Genomic DNA, 9413 nt, shown 5'->3' with positions numbered 1-9413 from the left:
CAGGGCAGACTTGTGCGCGGGGAGACAGGCTCCACCAGGAGGTGTGGAGGAAGAGGTGCGGCGGAGGTGCCGGCCTGGTCAGAGTACACGAGGAGCAGGAGTACTTCCCCCTCACCTCTTCTGGCTGGGCCCACCCTCTCCTTTGCCGGTCCTGCGCAGTGCTAATTGAAATGCAGTCTACAGAGGGTACTTATTCCTTTTTGGTTGTATTTTAAAGTCACAAACTGGAAAGGGCGCTCACTCCTAGGGACCCCTCGTTGATTTCTAAGTTGTGGATGGGTGATGTCAGCACCCTGGGGTGCTGCCTGTGCAACCCTCACTTGTTTATGGTTGACCTGCTGTAACCTTCCTCAGGACAGCTGAACCACTGTGAGCTAGTGACAACTACTGCCACAACTTGCTATTACTGTACTTAAAACTCATGTGCTGGGTAGGAGCTCAGGAGTAAGGAGGGTGGGAGCTTTGGTATAGGGACTAGGTAAATGGGTGACCCTGGGAGTTTGGTACCATTGGTGATGACCTTGGCCTGTGTGCCTCGTTACAGTGAATGCATATTCACTGGAATGTGAGCCGAGGACTGCAGCCATCAGCCTCCTGGGAGGAAAGGGAGAGGAAAGGCAGGCGGGGAGCTCTCCATGCCACACTCGTCATGCCACCCAGTTTATACTCCTCGGCCTCCTTTCCTCCTTTTCACTTAGCTGATAATGTAGCCCCCTTATTAAGGTTGGGAATGCTGTTGAGATAGCTGCAAACACCCCTACAGTGCACATCCTGGGGGAACTGGGGAGCAGGGAGGACGGTCAGTGGTCCCAGATCCAGGTGTGAGAGACTGGAATGGAGCTGGATGCCCTGGGGTGCCAGCCCATTCAGGCCTCATCCCAGAGCCCCCCCAGAAGAACATGGCCTGCTAGGAGCCCTTAGGGCCCAGCAGGGTGTGGGGATGGGAGGAACTTTTCCTTTAGGTTCCATCTGTCTGCCCTATTGCCTCTCCCTTGGCCTTGAGCCCTGACGTTGGAGGACTGAGCACTGAGATAGAGCGCTGTGGCTGCTGGAGGGCAGTCTGAAAGGTGTGTGTGCATGTGTGTGTGTCTTCATGTGCAGAAGTCTTGCCACCAGTTGGGGTGCTGAGAGCATCTCCATTGGGGGGAGACTTGCCATTTGTTTTCCACTTTTAAGAGAATGACATGCCCCCTGTCCCTAAGGGAGGAGCTTTTGAGTTAGACATTTTCCCTATGGGAATCCTCTTGGGTTTGTCTGTGGGAAAGGGGGGAACGGATAAATGATTTTTATCTCTAATCGTCAACACAGCTGTTCTTACACTGAATTTGTGCTATTGCATACATGTAGCCATCTTTCTTTTCACTGCAGCAGTGTTTATCAGTAGTTCAAAATAATTTATTTGCTCCTGGGGAGTAAAACCTTTTTTATTAAAAAAGAAAAAGAAAAAAAAAATAAAGTGTACCCCCCCACTTCCCCCCATGATCACGATAAGATTTTTGGGCCACAAAGCTCAAGAAGGCAAAGGCAAAGTCAAGTCTGCCCCGTTCCCATGACCTATCCTGTTTTGATATTGGACCTTCTTGCTCAGCACAAAATGACAGGAGGCCTGGAGAAAATGTAGAGCAAAGCCTTGGGAGGAGCGCGGTGGGGTTGGACCACAGAGACGCACTGGGGACTCAGGTGCTGCAGTTAGAAAAATAGAATAATGAACTGTATTTAAAATACTGACTCTAATCCGCCAGGGAAAAACCTTTCTTTACATCCAGATTCTACGTTGTCTTGGTCCTTGTCATCCCTTGACCTGCCTGGTAGGTGCTGTCCAGTTTCTTCCTGTTTCCCTTCCTATCCTCTCTACCCCTTCTCCCGTCCCTTCCCAGCCCCATCTGCCTCCTGGAAAGCCAATCCTGCATGCCGAGTCTGTGACATGCCTTCATACCCATTTCATCTCATTTAGAGGGTACCTGGAACTGCTCCCTCCCCCTCTCCCACCCCCTCCTCCATCATGCCAAGAGGCATCAAGGGGCAGGCAAAAATCAACCAGCCATGGCGGAAGACATGAATGTCTGGTTGCAGCTGGACTGCAATCATAGTTACTCCTGGAGAGAGAGTGCCAGGAAAGCTTAGGACACTCAGTCAGAACCCAGGGTAATCACAAACCGCACATCCCCGCTCAGAACTGCATCCTAAGCCCCCTACAGCTCAGGTGCATCGGGAAGGCTGGTCTGACTACTCCATCCCTGGTGCTCCCTTGAACAGGGACCTTCCCCTCACTGTTAGGCCCAGAACCTATTCTAAGGGACAAGCAAATCCTGGCACCACGATGCGGGCAGGCCAGGTATTGGAATGCCTGAACTGGTGCTGCCCATGGCTCAGCCACTGCTGTACATTTTTTGGTTGTTTTTAAGAAACTCAAGAGGGGTGTCATTCTGGGCTTGCGTGGTTGCCAATTCTTCACCAGAGGGGAGCCACGCCCCTTGCAACCACTTCTGTCCTTCAGCCCCCCACTCCCCTGTACTTCTTCCCTCCAAGCCAAAGCGTGGCCTGGCTTTTCCCATTTCGTTTTCCTCCTCTCCTCTCCCTTTTTGTGCTTAATTTATTAAAATAGTTACTGTATAATTTATTTTCATAAACTATAAAAAATTACTAAATGGTTAAAATAGACTTGCAGGCCAATCTTAAATGGGGTGGGAGGGTCTGAGGGTGGGGTGGGGAAAGATGTTTTGATATAAACAAAACAAATGCACTTTGGGTGTGTTTTGGTATTTTTCTGGGGCGAGAGGGGTGGGCGTTGGGATGTCCCTGTAGATTAGTTCCAGAATGGGTTGTCTGTATATATTGTATTAATAGGCATGTTTGACTCTTGTAAAGGGACATTAGTAGCTGCTGCAGGTCCTGTTTGGAACCCCATGTACAATTCCCAGTTTTTTGTAAGTGTCAGTGCGGGAGACATTTGACTCTTGTGTTTGTATCTCCTTTTTATGGTTGCTGTACTGACCCATGTCTTTTTGGGGAGGGGTGAAAAGAGATTTGAAATAAAAATGTTTAGAAATTATTTCATCATTTGAATGTGATTTTCAGTCCCTCTTCCATCTCATATGACTCTTCACACCACACCCCCTAGGGTCAGATGACCCACTCCTAGGGATTGGGGAACCCCTGTGACCTCAGCCAACCAGAGTGCACCCAGTACTGGTCTTGTCAGAATTTAGAGATGTTGAAAAATTCTTGAATCGAATGGTTGTTCCTCAAAGCTCCCTTCTTCCTTAGGACATGCAGAATTCCAAAGAGCTTTGTGGGACCAAATGCCTGAGCCTTTTTGCCTTGGTGAGCAATGGTGTGAGGCTCTACTTAGGGAGAGCTCATATTTTGTCTTAGAAATCAGTCATTCCTTGTATTTACCTAGGCTGGCAGTCAGGGTTTTTTCATAAGTTTAATTTGTATCCCTCTGTCTTTCTAGCCATTCTCTCTTGAGCTGTGCTCTTTGGAGAGGAAAAGACCAGGTATCTTTCTCTGACAATTGTATATACTTGTAGCCACTCACCAAGTTCCCCACTGAGAAAGCCAATATACCACCTTGGCACATTTGGGGGAGTTTTCTGCAATTTCTCTGCATCCTTCTTGGTGGGAAAGCATGTGAGTAAAATAAAACCAGAGTTCTCAGGAGTTGCATTTCCCGAGAACCCACTAGAAGTGCCTCCAGGAGGAAATGTGGGAATCCCTCGTCCCCAGTCAGCTCATTCACAAGTCCCAGGTTCGCGTGATGATGAAACAGTAGCATATCAATATAACAGCATTAGCTCCTGATTAAAGTTTTCTTCCCTTTGGGAAGAAAAGGTGCTCCAAGCTATGCATTGTGAACTGCATTACAAGGGGAAATGCTTAACTCAGAATCAGCAATTCAAATGCTCTAATGGCCATCAGACACCCTTTGTCAATCATAGGGAATCTGCTAACATCAGTCAAGAGTGTTAGTGCGCATCTCTGAAAGTAGGGACATAGGTTTTCATCACTTCAAATTCACATCATTCTTATTAATGAGGATTGTTTGTTTGGAAAGATAAGTACTAGTCCCTTCTGACTTAGGTGATAAAGCCACGGAAGGAAAGGCATTCTTTTGGAAACAGCCTAAAATTAAACTACCACCTCCCACCCTCTTTACCCCCCAAACCTGAAACCACTACTTCATTGCCTATGTTCCCTGTGTTCTCCGTTTAACCACCACTTTCATTCTCTCACAAAGGCTGTTCCGTCTCACCTCGGTGGTGTCTCAACATGCACGTACCTAACTTACTTGAATTCAGTTATAAGCACGTGGCAAATAGTAATAGTGCAGGGGATTCCCTCCTCCATTTCTTTGTGTGGCCCCCTGATTGAAGATGAGATGGGAAAAGTGAATTGTCTTTGTTGGTTCCCTCCAGCCTCTCCCAGTGTGAGCAGCTTGTGCATAATGATTCTAGTGCCTATTTGTGCCACGTGGGCTCTGAAGACCAACCATTTTCACCTGGTGCTCAGCCAAAGCACAAGAGCTCTGAAGAGGCACTAGCTGGGTTGTCCTCTAATAAAGCCCCTTCCCAAGAGATTGATAAGAGGAATTTTGACTGTGATGTTATCCCACGCGCTGGTCCCAATTTAAGCTGTGATTTCATCGTGCATCTCTCCTTAATTGCCATGTCCTAGTTTAGGCAGTCCCCTTTTCCACCTGAACAACTCAGTTTCCCAACTCATCTTCCTGTTTCCCCTCTCCAGTCCTTCTTAAAGTTCTTCTAAAGTAAAGATATGCTCAGGTCACTTCCTTAGTTTAAAATCTTCAATGACTTTCAACCTGCAGGAGAAAATCTTGGCTCCTCAACTTGACATTCAAGTCTCTCCTCCTCTGCCACACAAGCTGCCACACAAGCTGCACTCTGGTCACGATGAGTGACTTGAAGTTCTCAGATCATGGTGCCCCCTTCTCCTGTCACTCCACCTTCCTTCATGCCATCCCCTCTGCCTGGAGGACCCTTACCTGTCACCTTCTACCTGCAAATCTTCTCAGTCTTCAAGGTTCTGCTCCGAGGCCACCTCTGGAATTTTCACCAGTCACTCCCAGCCAAACAGATGTTCTTTCCTCTGTTAAGATATTTGTTCGTGTGTCTGCCTGCTTGCTCCACTGTGAGGGACAGAACCCATGTCCTGCTCAGCTCTCTTCCTGCCCCCAGGCCTGGAATGGTGGAGTAGATGTGCCAAGGTGGTGGTTGAAGAAACGTGAGATCAGCCCCCTTCCTGGGAGTGCTGCTTGCTTTCCTTGGTCTCTAGTCAGCAAACCTTGAACCTGGATTTTCACCTTTCACACAGGACAACTTGACTGTATGGGGGAGGGGTGGCCACTAAATGTCAGTCTTCAGAATTTTTTCAAGGGATAGAAGTTTTTGGTGGTCGGACTAAGGGTGGGTGGGATGTGAACCGTGGACCACTTCTTGGTGCCAATGGCATCAGGGAGAATGACAGAGCTGTACTTCACATCCTGGGCTTCTCATCTCATCCCTTGAGGTATCAAGGCCTGGCTTTCACCCTGCCTAAGAAACTTGGCTTTGTTTCTGGGCCTTTATTCTGCAGATCGAGGGGTGATGGGACAGGCAGAAGAGTAGAACAGGCTAGCTGGGAGAGAAAAAGGCGTGAGAAGGTAACGACTGAGCTTGGGATGGTTTGGAAGGTTTGGAATGGGACAGGAGAATCTGGCAGCAGCTATCCTGTATGAGGGATTGATACAGTTAAAGATTTCAGGGACTTTCTCTGTGTATTGGGTGTCATCTCCTGGCACCCTTTCCCTGCAGCTGCCACCCTCCCCCATGCCTGGGTGTTGTTGAAGAAAATTATAGTAGAGATATCTTTTTCTCCTGGATATGAGCATATGTCTTTGAATGGGGCACCAGATGTAGAAGTGACTGCAGGCCCAGCTTTAGACATGTTAAACTCTTATCGCACCTGGAGAGTGGGCTCTGGGTCTTGTTCATCTGCTCTGCCCCCCAGCCCACAACCCAGCACTGGGCCAGCACACCAAGAGACACCCCCATGTTTGCTGGGCACGATGGAGTAGGTCAGACAGGAGGGAAGGTGGTGTGTGTGGGGGTCCTGTGAGTGGAATCACCCTCAATCCTGAATGTGGGGGTGGGGTGAGGTGGGGTAGAGTAGCCATGTGGAATAAGAACTCTGCTGGTGGTGAGGGGAGAACCCAGAATGCCATGTGCAGTTTGGAGGAGAAGCAGCAGGGCGGGGTGCAGTGGTCTCAGCCAGGACAGGAGTCTTGTGGGACTGAATCACTTGGACAATCTTTTCAAACCCCACACTCACCCTTAGACTAAGACACCCTCCTAGAATCTCAAGGAGTGGGGTGGGGGAGGAGGAGGTAAAGAAAGTGGACACAACTTCTTAGGTGCATCTGATGGGTCCTTTGCCTCCTGCCCACCCTATACCCACAGTACTCCTATGGAAGACCACCACCCAGCATTTGCAGACCCAGGTTTGAGTGCTGGCTCCACCCCTTGGCAATCTATTAATGTTTTCTCAGTCTGTCTCCTCTTCAAAAGAGAGAGAGCATTCTTATTTACCTCAAGTGTGAGTAAATGAGATAATGCATGTAAAATACCCGGTACCTCTTCAGCATTCAATAAATAGCCACAGGCACTACTCATTATCTTTATTAGCAGCATTTTGAGGAGAAGGACTGGAAGCTTTTTGCCTTCCCAAAGGCAGAAGGAAAATGAAAAGATTTCAAGCCTTTTCAGGCTGCAGAGAGGGGTGGGCTGGAGGGAAGAAGGAGGAGGGAGGAGAGGTTGTTGAAAGTAGGGCTGTGGGGTGGATGGTGGGAGCTGGCAGGGCTGGATGAATTGTTGGGCTTTTCCTGCCACCCAGTGGTCTCTCCTGGGATAGGCCACGCAGCTGTCTTCTCTGGTCTGGTGGTGATGGGGTGAGGCTGGGCTTAAATATTCCTGAACGCAGTATCTCCAGTCCAATTCTACTGCCCCCATTCAATGCTCTGGCCCTTTGGAGACCCTGGTGGGTGACACATCCTCCACATGGCCCTGGTGTATGGGACAAGTCCCCTTTCTCCTAGTGGAGGGACTGGGAGAAGCCTTTGTTTTCTTGGCTCCCAGGCAGAGTGGGGAGCTGAGGCAGACACCCCAGGGGCTGTTGGAGGCCACCATCCTGTCTGTCCTCAACCCCACTGGCTTGCTTGATGACTGCTAATGGTATTCTTGCCCAGGGGTTGTGCCAGGGCCTCCTGGCACTAGGACTCCAGACCTGCCTCAGTGTCTGCCTTGGGTTTTATGTAATCTATAAGAATATTTTATTTTGTGTAGGCACTGGATTAGGGTTTTCCTGAGCCTCCCCCAGAGGACTTTGCCCTTCATCTCCAGGATGAGAGGAACAGGGGGCAGAGAACTACAGCCCAAGGTCTGCTGCTAGAGGGCCCAATTGGGGCCTCTGAGTCAACTTGGTGTCTGGGCCTCTCATCACCCCCTCCCCCAAGGGGAGCTGCCATCCCCTCTGAGGAGGCTGCCTGGAATGATGTCCTAATTGCATCATGTCCCATTCCAGCTATGACTTGTCCGAGAGGGGTCTGACCCTGGGGCAGGGGCTTCAGGAGTAGGCCAGGAGCCACATGAAGGAGGTACATATTGGGCTGGGAATTCAGGATGGGCAGTTTGGGAATCCACAGGATGCCTGGTGTCTGCCCTGCTGCGCACTGCCCTCCCCACCCTGGACACCCACTTTTCCTCCGTGCCTCAAAGCCTCAGTTGCACCAGGCCAGGATTGCATCATTCTTGGCTTTGTTTGCGGAGCAGCAGGTGGAGGACTGGGGCCTGCTGCCCGCCACCCTCCTTCCCTCCCATCTCCTTCCACTCTCTCCAGAGTAATCCTCCTTCTTCTTCCCTTCTCAGGCCCATGCACCCCAGGAATTGTCTGCCTTTCCCGAGGCTGTCAGCTCCCTTTCCATGTTCTGCTCCCTGGGGATCCCAGGAGGCTACAGGCTACAGAAGCAAAGGGAAGGAGGCTGGGAGCCATGATCAGCACCAGGCTAGAAACTGCCCTTTGTCATCTCTGTTCCCCACCCAGCTGAAGGCAGGTGCCACCCCTAAAAAGAACACCTGGTTGTAGCCAAGGTGTGGCCTCCAGAATTTGGGAATGAGGTCAGAAATTGTCACCTGCTAAACTAAGGCTGATAATAATCAGCATAAGATGAATTAATTCAGCTCTTTGTGCAAAGTACTATAGAGTATTTATGTGCTTGGTCAGAGGACCAAGCATTTTATATTCACGTCTCATTTAATCTTCTTTCATCAACCCTGTGAGGTGGTGCTATTATCATTCCTGGTTTATGGATGAAGAAGCTTGAGCTCATCTAGTCTGCTACTAGATGGCAGACCTGGGATTTGAATCTTGGCTTGTCTCCCTCCAGCGTGACTTGAAGCCTCTCAAAGAGACGGTTGGAAAATACAATGCTGACCAGGCTTGAACATTTTTTTTTTTACCCCCTAAAAGGAAGTTTTTGCTCAAAGACACTCATCAAGAAACAAGACTGTCCTCTTTTAATCTCATGAAGGAAATAAAGTAAGATATATATTAAATGGCTCAGGCTGAGCCCTGCCTCCATCCCCCACCGCTACCCCTCTGAATTAAGGCTGCTGCTGAAGGTTCTGGCCCATGTGGGGTGTAGAAAAAGAAAACAAACAGCAGGAGCTTGTGGGGGATCCAGGCTGCCAGAGAAGACTGGGGGGTTGCACATGTGGACCCCACAGGCTGGCAGAGACGGAGGACAATGCCATCCCTTCCTTTCCCAGGGACTCTCTGCTTGTGGCATTCCTGCAGGGCTCAGGGTGTGCTGATAAAATAGCTTTGGGGTTTAGCAATCTAGCCACCGTGACTTTGGCTGGCAGGAGTCTAGTCCTAAGGGGGAGCTCCAGTATCTTTGAGGACAGACAATTCTTAGCCTTGCAAAGTCCAGCTCCAGACCATAGGCCTGGCCAAGCAGCAACTGTTTCAGGAGCCCAGCCTGGGTGGATGCTGCCCCCTAGGCCACCTCCTCCTTGTTTTCATTCCCCAGTGGGCTCTGAAAGAAAACCAGAAGACAACCAACTGGGAAGAATGGAGTCTGCCTTCCACCACCACCGTGGTCGAAGGGGCATGCTTGCTGGCTGGCACTCTTCTCTGTCTCCTGTCTGTTTAGCGCAGGACAGACTCCGTCTGAAGGGACAAAGGGCCCCATTGACCCTATAGCCTTATGACCCCACCCAAGCCTGTCCCTCCCCTCCCCAGGCAGCCAGCAGGGCACTCACTCGGGTAGCAGACAGGGGCCATGAGGCCGCTGAGAGGGCATGACAGGGAAGCCAAGAGAGGCTGCAGTTTGCTGGCCTGGGAAGACTGGGAGTGCA

This window comes from Miniopterus natalensis, chromosome 17, assembly GCF_054644295.1.
Source record: "Miniopterus natalensis isolate mMinNat1 chromosome 17, mMinNat1.hap1, whole genome shotgun sequence".
NCBI classification, from domain to species: domain Eukaryota; kingdom Metazoa; phylum Chordata; class Mammalia; order Chiroptera; family Miniopteridae; genus Miniopterus; species Miniopterus natalensis.
Note: the sequence above shows the minus strand (reverse complement) of the source record.